Source organism: Sminthopsis crassicaudata, chromosome 2, assembly GCF_048593235.1.
Source record: "Sminthopsis crassicaudata isolate SCR6 chromosome 2, ASM4859323v1, whole genome shotgun sequence".
Taxonomy (NCBI): domain Eukaryota; kingdom Metazoa; phylum Chordata; class Mammalia; order Dasyuromorphia; family Dasyuridae; genus Sminthopsis; species Sminthopsis crassicaudata.
In genome coordinates this window covers 382137819-382154300 of record NC_133618.1, presented here as the reverse complement: position 1 = coordinate 382154300, position 16482 = coordinate 382137819, and positions in this window count along the sequence as shown.

Sequence of the window (16482 nt, the reverse complement as noted above, 5' to 3'; positions counted from 1 at the left end):
ACACATTAAAAAGATTATATACTATGATTGGGTTGGATTTGTGCCAGAAACATATAGTTAGTTCATCATCATTATTACCTAATTAATTATTAATTATTTATTATTAGGAAAATCCTTAACAAATAGATATTAATAAAATAAAAAATTATATTGGTAATTGTGAAAAAAACCTTTTGACAAAATAGAAAATTTATTTCCATTAAAAATATTAAAAAGTAAAGGAATAAAGAGACCTTTCCTTAATAAGAGAAAAAGTATTTCTCTAAAACCAAGAGCCAATATTCTTTGCAATAGCAAAAAACTAGAAACCTTTTTAGTAAGATCAAGGGTTTGTCAAAGATGTATTTTATCAACACTGTTATCTGTTATAGTTCTAGAAATGATATCCAGAATAGTAAGCCAAGAAAAATAAATTGAGGGAACAAATATAGGCAAAGTGAAATTAAAATGATTCCTTTTTATAGATGATGTGAAGATCTAAAACAACTGCAGAGATAAAACTACAAAATTAATTGAAACAATAACCAGAAAACTAGCAATATATAAACCAAACCCATATAAATTATTAGGCTGCTTCACAGTATTAGATCTTAAATTATACTATAAAGCTGCAATCATCACATCAATTTATTAATAATTAAAAATCTGAAATGTTGATCAGTGGAACAAATAAATGAACACAGCATACTATTTATACATAGAGATTTTTCCACCCCTCAAAGTGCTGAGGGGAAGTAGTAATTACTCTTTGAATGATTAGGTACATGTTCTTTGCTGGCATCTTCAAAATATTCCTACCATTTATGTTGTAATTCTTCTATGGAGCTCCTTTGTAAAGACTTGAATTTGCTTTTACTCATCTAACCCAATCAGTTTTTGTCTTCCAATATAGACAATATCTTTAGCTGCTCTTGTCTTGGAAATGCTACTAGGATACTCCAGTCTTTTGAAGTTTGGGATACCTTCCCCACCTTGATTCCTTGGGGTCAGTAGTAGGCTGAGCACAAGGTATGATGATCTTTTTGATTCTAACTGGGTCTCTGAGAGTGTGACCAAATCATTCACTTAATATCACTTAAGGAGGTGTTCAGGCTTTGTTCATACCCAGTGAAACATTTATCCATGTTTCCACTAGATAATGGACTAGGGCTAATTGTGGTTGGATGATTTTGGTCATTAAGATGCACCTTTACACTATTAGCCTACTAAGTTAATAACAAAATATATATGATGCTGGACTTGATGTCAGTAAGATAGATGAGATAGGAGCATGTGAAGGCGTCCTCAAATGGAATAGGTAGATGAGAATATTTGTCCCAAAGGTCAAGAAGGTAGCTGAAGCAGGCACTTTGGTGTGCTTAGAGCTTGGTCATACATCAAAGATGCCATGATCATTCTCTGCATCCTAGGTCATTGTCAATTATCTTGACTTTTATCTTGCTACTGGACTTTGATGACTGGAACAAAGAGGCTACTGATTTTGTGTTATTCTGTATCTTAAATTAAATTAAATTTAATTTAAGTCAAGATGATGTGATATCATTGAGCCTCTTCAAAACAAACAAACAGAAAATAAAATAAAAGAGGAACAACAAAAACCCTCTGCCTTAGGGGTTCCTCTAGTTATAGCTACTCCTCAAACCTCCATTTAAGAAGGGCACCCAAAGTCATCTCTTAATTTTCCATGTAAATGCATTCTTTTGGGTTTCTCCATCAAGGTATAATACCATGTACTTCCCATTGTTCTCCAGATTTCTTTTTCATGCTGTCTTATCTCACTAGATTATAAGAAACTTGAGGGCAATTTTCTTTTTCATATTTGTATTTCTTAAACATTATAAAGTGCTTATTAAATAAAAAGTGTTTAATAAAGATTTTTTGCCTAACTAGTACACACTGCGGTTTAGTTTTTTTAAAAGTCTGGAGATTTTAGTGACTTTAAGATCAAATTGGTTGAATAGTATGATATGGCAGGTAGCAAGCTAATGTAATGTTAGATTTAATTATGAGTAAGGATTGCACCTGGGATTGAATTGATTAAAGGAAATCCTGTGTGAAGAAACGTCCTTTAACAATGCAGGTGGGCACCTTCTCTGTAGCTTATGTTTTTTAAAAACAGAATTTTGAATTTTATTGAAAAAGACATGAACAAGAAATTAGAAATACAACCATATCAAGAAACAAATTACCATGACTTTGACACTGAAGCCAAACAGATTCTGTAGGGCAGATTTCTTTTTTTTTTTTTTTTTTTAATTTTTTATTATATATATATTTTTTATAATATTATCCCTTGTATTCATTTTTCCAAATTATCCCCCCCCTACCTCTATTCCCTCCCCCCGATGACAGGCAATCCCATACATTTTACATGTGTTACAATATAGTCTAGGTACAATACATGTGTGTGAATATCATTTTCTTGTTGCACAATAAACATTAGAATCCGAAGGTACATGCAACCTGGGCAGACAGATATTAGTGCTAACAATTTACATTCACTTCCCAGTGTTTCTTCTCTGGGTGTAGCTACCTCTGTCCATCATTGATCAACTGGAAGTGAGTTGGATCTTCTTTATGTTGAAGATTTCCACTTCCATCAGAATACATCCTCATACAGTATTGTTGTTGAAGTGTACAGTGATCTTCTGGTTCTGCTCATTTCACTCAGCATCAGTTGATTTAAGTCTCTCCAGACCTCTCTGTATTCCTCCTGCTGGTCATTTCTTACAGAGCAATAATATTCCATAACCTTCATATACCACAATTTACCCAACCATTCTCCAACTGATGGACATCCATTCATCTTCCAGTTTCTAGCTACAACAAAAAGAGCTGCCACAAACATTTTGGCACATATATGTCTCTTTCCGCTCTTTAGTATTTCTTTGGGATATAATCCCAGTAGTAGCACTGCTGGATCAAAGGGTATGCACAGTTTGATAACTTTTTGGGCATAATTCCAGATTGCTCTCCAGAATGGCTGGATTCTTTCGCAACTCCACCAGCAATGTATTAGTGTCCCAGTTTCCCCACATCCCCTCCAACATTCATCATTATTTGTTCCTGTCATCTTAGCCAATCTGACAGGTGTGTAGTGGTATCTCAGAGTGGTCTTAATTTGCATTTCTCTGATCAGTAGTGATTTGGAACACTCTTTCATGTGAGTGGATATAGTTTCAATTTCTTCCTCTGAGAATTGTCTGTTCATATCCTTTGACCATTTATCAATTGGAGAATGGTTCGGTTTCTTATAAATTAGGGACAGTTCTCTATATATTTTGGAAATGAGACCTTTGTCAGAACCTTTGTTTTTAAAAATATTTTCCCAATTTGTTACTTCCCTTCTAATCTTGTTTGCATTAGTATTATTTGTACAGAAACTTTTTAGTTTGATGTAATCAAAATCTTCTATTTTGTGATCAATAATGATCTCTAGTTCTCCTCTGGTCATAAATTCCTTCCTCCTTCACAAGTCTGAGAGGTAGATTATCCTCTGTTCCTCTAATCTATTTATGATCTCCCTCTTTATGCCTAAATCATGGACCCATTTTGATCTTATCTTGGTATATGGTGTTAAGTGTGGATCCATATCTAATTTCTGCCATACTAATTTCCAGTTTTCCCAACAGTTTTTTCCGAATAATGAATTTTTATCCCTAATGTTGGTATCTTTGGGTTTGTCAAAGATTAGGTTGCTATATATGTACCCTTTTTTGTCCTTTGTATCTAATCTGTTCCACTGATCTACCGGTCTATTTCTTAGCCAATACCAAATGGTTTTGGTGACTGCTGCTATATAATATAGCTTTAGATCAGGTACACTTAGACCACCTTCCTCTGAGTTTTTTTTCATAATTTCCTTGCAATTCTCGACCTTTTATTCTTCCATATGAATTTTGTTGTTATTTTTTCTAGGTCATTGAAATAGTTTCTTGGGAGTCTGATTGGTATAGCACTAAATAAATAGATTAGTTTGGGGAGTATTGTCATCTTTATTATATTTGCTCGGCCTATCCAAGAGCACTGAATGTCTTTCCAATTATTTAAATCTGATTTTATTTTTGTGGCAAGTGTTTTGTAATTTTTCTCATATAATTCCTGACTTTTCTTTGGTAGATGGATTCCCAAATACTTTATACTCTCAACATTTGTTTGGAATGGAATTTCTCTTTGTATCTCTTGCTGTTGCATTTTGTTAGTGATATATAAAAATGCCGAGGATTTATGTGGATTTATTTTGTATCCTGCCACTTTGCTGAAAATTGGAATTATTTCTAGTAGCTTTTTAGCAGAGACTTTGGGGTTCTCTAAGTATACCATCATGTCATCTGCAAAAAGTGATAGTTTAATTTCCTCATTTCCTACTCTAATTCCTTGAATCTCTGTCTCGGCTCTTATTGCCGAGGCTAGCGTTTCTAGTACTATATTGAATAGTAATGGTGATAGTGGGCAACCTTGTTTCACTCCTGATCTTACTGGGAAAGGTTGCAGTTTATTTCTATTGCATATTATGCTTACTGAAGGTCTTAAATATATGCTCCTGATTATTCTAAGGAATAGTCCATTTATTCCTATACTCTCAAGAGTTTTTAGTAGGAATGGATGTTGGATTTTGTCAAATGCTTTTTCTGCATCTATTGAGATGATCATATGGTTCTTATTAATTTGATTATTAATATGGTCAATTATATTAATAGTTTTCCTAATATTAAACCAGCCTGTAGGGCAGATTTCAAAAAGATCTGAAGTTATACATAATTTAAAAATACAGTTACCCTACTTCTAAAAATGCAAAACATGCAACCATAGATTATTTTCAAATCAAGAAAGCTGGAATTTGTTTGATTTAATTATTATTATTATTTTTTAAAATTGAAGTTTTTTATTTTCAAAACATATGCACAGGGATAGCTAGATGATGCAGTGGATAGAGCACCAGCCCTGAAGTCATGGACCTGAACTCAAAAATGATCTCAGACAATTAACACTTCTTGCTGTGTGATCCTGGGCAAGTCACTTAACCCCAATTGCCTCAGCAAAAAACAAACAAACACATATATGCAGGGATAATTTTTCAACATGGATCCTTGCATGGCCTCTTGTTCCAAATTTTCCCCTTCTTTGTAGAGGGCCAGAACTCTGGAGAAGTATACTTGAAACAAAGTGTTAATTCAGTGGAATAGATGAGATGATGGTTCTTTATTTCATATATATACTTAGTACTTAGTATGGTAATGTAATGGTTTTCTAGTTCACACATATTCAGTATGCTGTAATGATGTAATTGTATTAAGGTATATAAGGGCTAAGAAGGACTGGAAATGAGACATTCCATTTTTGCCTAGGGGTGGTGACTGTCCTGCCTTCATCACTTCTCCACTAAGACCAAGGACTTGGGCTGATCCGAGGTCCTCCAGAAAGCTAGCCCAAACATTACACTCCTTCTCTCCACCCCCTTCCCTAGATAACAAGCAATCCATATTGTTATGTTACATATGTTATATATGTTAATTGATTTAATTTTTAACACTACTAAGACAAAATACTAGCCAATACTTTATACAGCATACTCATACTCTTGTGCATTCTATCTTAAATTTTTAAAAAACAAAGATTCTGCAAAAGTTATGGTTTAACAATATCTTCAGACTTTTCTAAAATTCTAAAATGGTGCTTAAAATGATAAAAGCATTGAAACCTCCACAATAAGGGGACTCTGTAAGCCTAATAGTATCCAAGAGCATTTATAAAGAGAGAAAAAAGATAGGTATATACACTACAATTCTTCAGCCCAATATAAATGGCAGCCAATTGCTCCTGAAAGATAAAACAGTTAAGCCAATGTTTTTTGGAAAAATGTAGAAGTATAGCTAATCAGATTTCATAGCTGTCACACAACTTGACAGCTTCCTGTATAACATCTTTTCCACAGAAGGTGATGAATGCTTACCCTTTATTTTGACCAGACATAAGATCTGTCATAAGGAGTAAGTCCCAAATGAGATCAGTTTTTTCAAACAGTGGTACCAACTAATATTCATATAAATCTCTTGGTATCTTACCTGCAAATCTTACCTGTCATAATGCTAGTTTGCACATCAGAATACATACTATCTGAAGGAGGACCACCATATTTTTTTCTGTACTGAGTGCTGGAGTAGTTTCTGTGCACTCCTCCCCTAATACCATTAAGGTTCAATCTGATGTGACTTCTAGACCTCTTGAATCTACAAGGTCACATTCAAGCCTGAACACCTCCATCTCAAAATAACTATTCACCTAAGATCAGTATACAGCAATAAACCAACAACAATAAATAGTACTAAAACCTAGGTCCACAACCAGGCTTGCTTAGGCAGAATTTGTGCTTTTGATATTTGCTCATGGCTGTTAGGATTATTACAGCAGTATGGTAAGAATAAATCAAAGCCGTTCTACCCTTCTCTCTACTTTCACTTCCCCAAAACAGCTTGAAAACAGTTTTGACACAGTTTTTAGCAAGAAAGGATTAAAGAGAAGAGGAGTTAGATTGGCTATTACAATAGTCCAAGTATGAGGTGATGAAAGCCTACTCCAGAGTAGTGGCAATGACAGGGGAAAGGAAGCACATTCAAGAGATGTTGCAAAGGTGAAAATGACAGGCCAGACTGGATATGAGAGTGAGAGAACGTGCTGAGGAACCTAGGATGACTCTTATATTGGGTGTCAGGATGGTTAGGAAGATGGATGTTCTTGCCTTCTACAGTAATAGGAAAGGGTAAGTTATATTGTGTAGAGGAGAGTTTAGGGGAAAAGGTAATGAGTTCTGTTTTGGACATGTTGAGTTTAAGGTCTCTATTGGTTGTCAAGTTCAAGATACCTAAAAGGCAGTTGGATATGTGAGATTGATGATCAGCAGAAAGAATGGGGCACTAAGTCATAGCTCTTGTTGCTTTGTAATTAATTAAGGTTATCTTGGTCATTTAAAAATGAAAGCCTTTATGTTATATGATTTGGACATAAAAAGTGAAATCCTAAGCAAAATACGGGAGTATGGAAGAAATTTCCTTTCAGATCTCTGGATGGTAGAAGAATTATAACCAGGCAAGAAATAGAGAAGTTCACAGGAGGTAAAATGGGTAATTTTGCTTACAGAAAGTTTAAAAGGTTTTGTACAAACAAAACCAAGGTACCTAAAATCAGAAAAATACAGGGAACTGGGGGAAGAATCACTGCACCAAATTTCTGTAATATTGATCAAATTTCTAAAGTGTGTAGGGAAGTGGGACAAATTTAGAAGAATATAAGCCATTCCCTCATTGGTAAATAGTCAAAGGTCATTTTCAGAGAAAGAAATCAAAGCTATCAATAGTCATATGAAAAAATGCTGTCACTAAAACTTATCCAAATTAAAATAACTTTGAGACAACACTTCTTGCTCATTAGATTGTCTAAGAAGCCAGAAAAGGAAAAATGAGAAATGTCTGAGATGTGGAAAAACAGGTTCACTAATGCATTGTTAGTAGAACTCTCAACTAGTTCAATCTTTTAGGAAAACAATTTGGAACTATGTCACAAAAGCTATTAAACTATACATATTCTTTCCCCCAGAAATATTGATATCCCAAAGAGATCAAAATAAGAGGAAAAGAGTCTTATATAGAATAATATTTATACTATAGTTATTTTTGCGGTAGCAAACAATTGGGGACTGAGGGAATGCCCATAAATTGGGGAGTGCTGAAGAAGTTATGTCATTTGAATGTAATGGAATACTATTGTGCTTGTAGGAAATGATGGCAGTGATGTTTTTATAAAAACCAAAGAGGATTTATATGAACTGATGCAAAGTGAAGTAAACAGAATCAGGAAAACAACTACACAGTAACAGCAACATTGTAATAAGCAATTGTGAAACATGGTAATGACATACCACAGTTCCAAAAGACTCATGAAAAATAGTTTCCATCTTCAGAGACAAAACTGATATTCTAATAGTGCAGATTAAAGTAAGTATTTATCTTATGTGAAAATGTGCTTTCCATTATTTTATATTCACAATGGGCTCTATATTTCTTACCTTCTCAATGAGTGGGTGAGGATGAGATGATGATGAGAGTTTGGAACTGAAAATAAAAAAAAATTATAAAAAGCACATATGTGTGTATACACACATACATACACACACATATATATCACAGGTATACAATATATCATATATCTACATATATGCACATATGTATACAATATACATATATACATGTGTATTTGTATCTGTATGCATGTGTGTACACATACACATCCCATATGTAGAAAAAGATGCAAGCCTTCTTATCCTTAGTCACACATGGCCAGAAGCAGGACACAAAGCTCCCATATGGTCAGCCAGAACCAGGAAAGCAACTATATAACCCCTGTTAGGCCCATAGGAAAAATGTGGGAGAAGAAACCTTTTTCTCAATAAAATTAGGCATGAACCTATCAGTTTTTATCCATATGAGTCTCAATTGATCTAATCACCAATGAGAAACACCTGCTGTTACAGTTATATCATTAATACAGTACATAAGTTCTGAAGTGATTGTGAGTTATTTTAAAGAAGACTTTCAAAGTTGTTACTCCTATCAGGTCCATGAGAAAGGGTCATTTTTCAGGATCCTAAATGACTTGAAATTGATACTTATGATTCAAAGAATGGAAATTGATTCAAACCCAATTGAAATCTGTTTTTCAGTCACCAAGGTGCCTGAAGTCAACTGCTCATATGGTTGGCAAGTTGGTCTTTGCACAGGGAAATATTTGCATCAGGAGGAGGGGAGGGGGAACAATTACATCCTACTAATTGATTACTAAGATCTCCTTAAGGAGCTAGTGTTTACATCTTCATGCTACTCTTTTTTTTTTTAATACAAGGTTAATTGAGGATTGTTGTATACATAAAAGGGGACCTCTGAAGCAGTCACAAGGATTCTTTGTTCAGTTGTACATTAGGCAGCAAGAACCCAAAAGACCAAGGTGAAAAACCATCCTTAGTACTACATCCAGAGGAATGCTATTATCCAGCTGCCTAATTTCAGTTTTAAAAAGTGCATCATAGTAAACCACAACAATATTTGTTCAGAAAATCCATCTTTGTCCAAATTGTAAATGAGAAGACAAAAAGTCCAACCATTTAAAGTAAAATAAGAGTGCTTTCTGTCGTGGCAATGTTCTTCTGAACTGGAAAAAAAGTCATTTAGATGTCCGGAGAATTTTCTATCTTTTCACTGAGGAGATGTGATCATGAGAATATGGTTTTAGGATAATAGAGGTCATTAAAGATGGGATCTATTAGAAAGGCAGCGTAGTTTAGCTGGACCTGAAATCAAGAGACCATTCTTTGATTTCTCAGGTCTTCCCAAATGCTAAGTACCTAACTATGCAAGTCATGCCAGTCCTTGGAATCTTAGTTTCTTCATTTGTAAAATGGGGATAATAACAATTTTAACCTAAAAGTTTCTTTTAAGAAAATCTCTTTATAAATTTCAAAGTAATATTAATGTCATTCTCTCTTCTATGTGGCACAATGTCATTTCTGGAGATGCTGTTGACCTCAAGGTGCTTCCACACCCTTCTTGCCTCTTGAAAGATTTGTGCTTTCTTCTTTCCTCTAGGAGTTCGAAAGAGGTATCTCATCGATTATAGTCATGCAGCCCCAGGACGTCAAATAAGAAAACTCTCAAATACAGTTGATCACTAGTGTCCAATAGCAAAGATGAAAACAAGTACAAACAATCTTTCCCTCCAACCATCTTGCCCTTCTGTCAATATTGATCTTGCTATTCAGGGTTACATAGGAGTCAATTTAAAGAAAGAAAATGATTAAAACCAATTGAAGAAGAATTTGGTTGGAATGGTGGCTGGCTGGACTGTGGGCTTTTGATAATAAGGAAACAAAGACTTCTCTCCTTTCTTTTCTTCTGTCTTTTCTATCTTATTTATTGTTTTATCTCCTATAATACCCAATGTCAGATCTTGAACATTGCAATTTCTTTAAAAAAGCATTTGATGAATCAACTCATTCATACAGCAAAAATTCATGTCATAATCTGTAAAACTCATCCTTTAAATATTTAAATATATAGTTTTGAGAAAATTTCTTGATCTAGTGAAAATCTTGGGAAGTTTGAGTTAAATCCTTTTAAAGATGCATGATTTTGTCCAGGTACATGATCCCTCAACCAATGCATATCATAGTCCTCTAACTTTAGCAGAAAATTTGTATTAGTTATTGTGACCCATCTCTCACCTGCCCATACAAATCATTACTTAATTATTTACCTTTGGGTGGGTAATTTCTCATTTTGATTTAGGCCAGATATTGGACAGCAGATGTGGTTTGTCACCAGACTGTATTTTGAGATTGAAATGATCTACCAGAGCTTGTGTTTTACTGGGATAGTCTTCAAGAATTTATGGTTATACTCAACTCATAATTAGTTATTGGAGAAGAACTTTAGTAAAGAGGTTGAATTTTTTGTTGTTGTTGAATTGTTTAGTCATATCTGTTAGTTTGTTTTCTGATGATACAGATTTAAATGCTCAACTTTGCATATGGATTGCTTATGATTATGGCCCCAATTATAGAGAGAAAAGTCTCTAACAATGGCATAGAGGGTTGTGTTGTACCTATGTATCATTCAGATTTGTTCCATATCCTCATGTTGCAAATGAAAGGGACACATGAAAATGAAGAAGACAATGTTTATGGAAAATAAGATTAGAAAAACCTCAAAGATGAATGTTTTGATAGATTAAAAGGAGATGCTTAGAAATAGGTACCAGTTATATAGCTAGACTAGGGCAGAAGAAAGGGGTAAGGAGCATTGCTTTCTTTAGATCTGTCATTTCTCAGTACTCCAGTCCCTTTAATAAGCACCCATGATTTTAAAAAGTGGGTTTATTGTTGTTGTTTTGTTTATTGTTTGTTTTCTTGCTACCTTCTTCATTATGTTTTTATGCTCACAGTATTCCTTCTAAGCATGACTTTGAGGAAGAAAACTGCCAATGTTGCCATTACATTTGCTGCATATGTGGGTCTGCTCCTAAGTATCCAGGTATCTACACTCCCTCCTAGAACTTCAGAAGTCATTTTCCTACTCTCCATGTATTCTCTTTTCTTTCATTTAAAAAAAATAATAGCTTTTTGTTTTAAAAATATATGCAAAGAATGTTTTTAATAGTTATCCTTGCAAAACCTTATGTTCCAAATTTTTTCTCCCTCTCTTCCCCCACCCCTACTCTAAGCAGCAAGCAATCCAATATATGTTAAATATATACAATTCTTCCATATATATTTCCACATTTATCATGCTGCACAAGAAAAATCAGATCAAAAAAGAAAAAAAAAAAGAAAACAAAAAAGCAAAAAACAAGTGAAAAAAACTATATTGTGATCCACATTCAGTCTCCACAGTCTTTATTTCTGAATGCAGATGACTTTCTCCATCACAAGTTCATTTGAATTGGCTTGAATCACCTCAGTACTGAAAAGAGCCATATTCATCAGAATTGATCATCACATACTCTTGTGCTTTCTCTATACAATGATCTCTTGGCTATACTCACTTCATTTAACATCAGTCCATGCAAGTCTTTCCAAGCCTTTCTGAAATCATCCTGCTGATTGTTTCTTATAGAACAATAACATTTCATGACATTTATATACTATAACTTATTCAGTCATTCCCCAACTGATGGGCATCCAATCCTTTTGCCACTACACAAAGGACTGCTACCTTATCTTTTTGCACATGTGAGTCCTTTTCCCTTTTAAATGATCTTTTTGGGACACAAGCCCAGTAGAGACACTACTAGATCGAAGAGTATGGACAATTGATAGCCCTGTGGACATAGTTCCAAATGCTCTCCAGAATAGTTGGATCAGTTCATACATGTATTCTCTTTTCTTTAGAAACTTCTAATATTGATCTAATATCTAATATTGATCTCTCATTAGCTTTATGTCTTCATGAGCTAGAAAGAAAACTTCCAGAGTCTTTAATGACATGGACCTCTCTATTAAGAATAGCCAATCCAATCAAGAAGAATTGTTACATTTTTTCTGATCCCACTTCTTCCTGCGGATTATCTTCATTTATCCAAATATATAGATGATTTGGACATAGGTGTTTTCATCTTGTTTCCCTTATTAGACTGTGGACTTCTCCAAAGGAGGAGTCTTTTCCTTTAGTACAATGCCTGGCACGCAACAGACATCCAATAACTGGTTTTTTGTTTTTCTTTTGACTGAGCAGCATTTTCATTTTTTTATTTTTCAAAAGAAGATTATTTTATGAAGAGATATGCCTGTTATTCAGGGTTATTATAGGCCATATTAACAATAACTCCATTAAAAGAAAGGCAGTCTGGAAACCATAAACATCTTCTAGGTTACTTGGATGTAAGCATCAGTTTATGAACCATTTACTGACTAATAATGAGGAGATTTGGACTTTTTTCAGACTTTGCTATGAATTCATGGTGTGACCTTTGCAGGTCATAGTTCCTCTCAGCTCTCTGAGGTTGGTATTAGATTACTTTGAAGATTCCAAGTCAGTTCTTTATGATGCTAATAGCACTAAGCATTTCCTGATTCTAAGGCCACTTCCAGCTCTAATATATTCTATGTTTTCTATTCTAAGATTACTTCAAAATTTCTAGCTCCTTGGTACTGTAAAGATTGATTACTACAGTACTCTCCAAGCCAGTGACTTATTTTACGATTGAAATTTGGTCTCTGGACCCATGTAGGTATGATTTAACTAGCTCTTTCTAAGCCATAACAAAATTATCTTTCAAGTACAGGTCACATCCACATGGACACCTAATATTTTCATGACAGTCTGAAACATGTTTAATGATGTAGTAGAATAGGAAAATTAATTCCACTCATTGACAAGATTGTCAATTTATTCTTATTGACTTTTTGATGGCTACACAGCATATGGCAAAGTCCATATAATATAAAATACATTTTTATTAAAATTATCTAAAGCTTTTATAAATGTTTGGTATCTGAAAGATAGTTGAGAATTATTTTCTTTTAATAAAATAAATATTAAATGTATTTTGGAACAACAAACCTGTTCTAATTTAATTTCTTTTTAGAGAGATAGAGGATTGTAGTGGAGAGAACCCTGAATTTTTGCTTCAAGTTTAGGTCCTATTATTTCTTAATTACTTCCTTTTTGATTTTGGACAAGTATTATGGTTCATAGCCATTGCTGAGGCTTAAATGCATCTCACACAAAAAAAAAGAAATTCATGGACCCACATTTAACACCACATACTAAGGTAAGATCAAAATGGGTCCAAGATTTAGGCATAAAGAACGAAATCATAAATAAATTGGAGGAACATGGGATGGTTTACCTCTCAGATTTGTGGAGGAGGAAGGAGTTTGTGTCCAAGGGAGAACTAGAGACCATTATTGATCACAACATAAAAAATTTTGATTACACAAAATTAAAAAGTTTCTGCACAAACAAAACTAATGCAAACAAGATTAGAAGGGAAGTAACAAATTGGGAAAACATTTTTACAGTTAAAGGTTCTGATAAAGGCCTCATCTCCAAAATATACAGAGAATTGACTTTAATTTATAAGAAATCAAGCAATTCTCCAATTGATAAATAGTCAAAGGATATGAACAGACAATTTTTAGATGATGAAATTAAAACTATTTCCACTCATATGAAAGGGTGTTCCAAATCACTATTGATCAGAGAAATGCAAATTAAGACAACTCTGAGATATCATTACACACCTGTCAGATTGGCTAAGATGACAGGAACAAATAACGATGAATGTTGGAGGGGCTGTGGGAAAACTGGGACACTGATTCATTGTTGGTGGAGTTGTGAAAGAATCCAACCATTCTGGAGAGCAATCTGGAATTATGCCCAAAAAGTTATCAAAATGTGCATACCCTTTGACTCAGTCGTACTACTACTGGGCTTATATCCCAAGGAAATACTAAAGAAGGGAAAGAGACCTGTATGTGCCAAAATGTTTGTGGCAGCCCTTTTTATAGTGGCTAGAAACTGGAAAATGAATGGATGTCCATCAATTGGAGAATGGTTGGGTAAATTATGGTATATGAATGTTATGGAATATTATTGTTCTGTAAGAAATGACCAGCAGGATGAATAGAGAGAGGCTTGGAGAGACTTACATCAACTGATGCTGAGTGAAACGAGTAGAACTAGGGGATCATTATACACTTCAACAATGATACTGTATGAGGATGTATTCTGATGGAAGTGAATATCTTCAACATAGAGAAGAGCTAATTCAATTCTAATTGATCAGTGATGGACAGAATCAGCTACACCCAGAAAAGGAACACTGGGAAATGAGTATAAACTGAGAGCATTGGTTTTTGTTTTGTTTTGTTTTGTTTTGTTTTTCTTCCCAGATTATTTTTACCTTGTGAATACAATCCTTCCTTTGCAACAACAACAACAACAAAATGCGGTTCTGCACATATATATTGTACCTAGGATATACTATAAGATATTTAATATGTATGGGAATGCCTGCCATCTAGGGGAGGGGGTGGAGGGAAGGAGGGGAAAAATTCGGAACAGAAGGAGTACAAGGGATAATGTTGTAAAAAAATTACCTATGTATATGTACTGTCAAAGAAAATGTTATAATTATAAAAATTAATAAAAAACCTAAAAAAATAATTAAAAAAATGAAATTAACCAGTCCGTGTGTGTGTGTGTGTGTGTGTGTGTGTGTGTGTGTGTGTGTGTGTGTATGTGTGTGTTAGTAGTGGCTAAATGATCAGACTCTTTAGGCAAATCACATTAATAATTGAATGAAGGATGAATTTGAATGGAGAGAGAGTTGAGGCAAGCAGACACACTAGTAAGCTGTAATAATCCAGTTATAAGGTGATGAGAACATTCACTAGAGTTATGGCAGCATAAGAAGAAAGAAGGAGGGATATTCAAGAGCTATTTGCAAAGGTTAAAAAATAGTAGGCTTTGTCAATAGATCAAAAATGGGAATAAAAGGTAGTAAGGAGTCAAGAAGGAAATATAGTTTCAGACACATCTAAGAATTTAACTAGAAGAAGAGAATAACTAACTCCCAGATAACTGCAAACAGAGTCAAGGGAAAAATGCATAAGTATTTAGAAGAAATGAAAGAAAAACAAGAAATATGATTTTAAATGAAATGAGAACTATGTAAGAAAGAATTGGAAGGAAAATAAATAGATTAGAAAAAAGGTAGTAAATGCTACCAAGAAATAGATTATTTGAAAATTGGAATGCATCAAATATAAATAATAAGAAACATTGGAACAAAGTTTTTTAAAAATTGAAAAAAATATTTTGTATTAAAACCAATTGTCCTAGAAAATAGGTTTTGGAAAGATAACTTAAGAATATTTCTCCTCCCTTAAAATCACGGCCAAATAAAGACCTGGATATCATATTACAAGAAAACTTTCCTTATTTATAAAAACCAGAGGGAAAATTAAAGGCAGAAAGAATCCATAAATCACCTCTTGAAAAAAAGAAAATACTTTCAAATTAAAAGACTGACACAGTCTAAATCAGGAGTTTCCAGGTTACAAAAAGAAGGAAATACTATAACTTAACAGAAAAAAAAGCAGATTAGATACAAAAGAATCATAATAAGGCTTATGCAAGATATGATAGCTACTACTTTGAAAGAGAAAATCTTGTAATATGTATGACATTCAAAAGACAAAAACTGTGAGGTTACAAACAAGAATGACTTACCCTGGAAAGCTGAATCTAATCATATGGAAAAGTAAATACACTTTTAATGGAACAGAGGGCTTTCAAACATCTTTATGAAATGATTAGAACTTGAAAATGAAAGCCCAGGGATCATGAGAAGCATAAAGAAGATGAATACATTTGAGAAGCTGGAAGGAGACATATAAACATTGTTTTTAATATTCTAATAGTGTACTGTAATAAAATTTTTTTAAAAGTTATATGTGATAAATGTTCTGTAATTGCTCAATGAGAATCAAAAGGAGTACACATATTTTTAGCTATACCTATTTTTGAGAGAGGAAAAAATACAGGTGAGCATTTGTATTGAACATCAATATAAACCTTAAATAAAATTTTAACTCTTTCCTTCTCTCCCTCTCTCTCCCTCTGCCTATTCCTCTCCTCCCCCTCCCCTTTCCCCTTCCTTTCTCTCCCACTTCTCTCTCCCCACCCTCTCTCTTTCTGTGTGTGTGTGTGTGTGTGTGTGTGTGTGTGTGTGTGTGTGTGTGTGTGTGTGTGCCTTCCAGGAGCTCACATTCTAATAGGGGAAACAACAAGCAAATAGCTATTTACATATAAGATATATATAAATTGCAGATAATCTCAGAGAGAAGGCAGTAACATTGAGGAGTACCGTAAAAGATTTCTTTCAGAAGGTGGAATTTTAACTGATCCTGGAAGAAAGAAGAAAAATTAG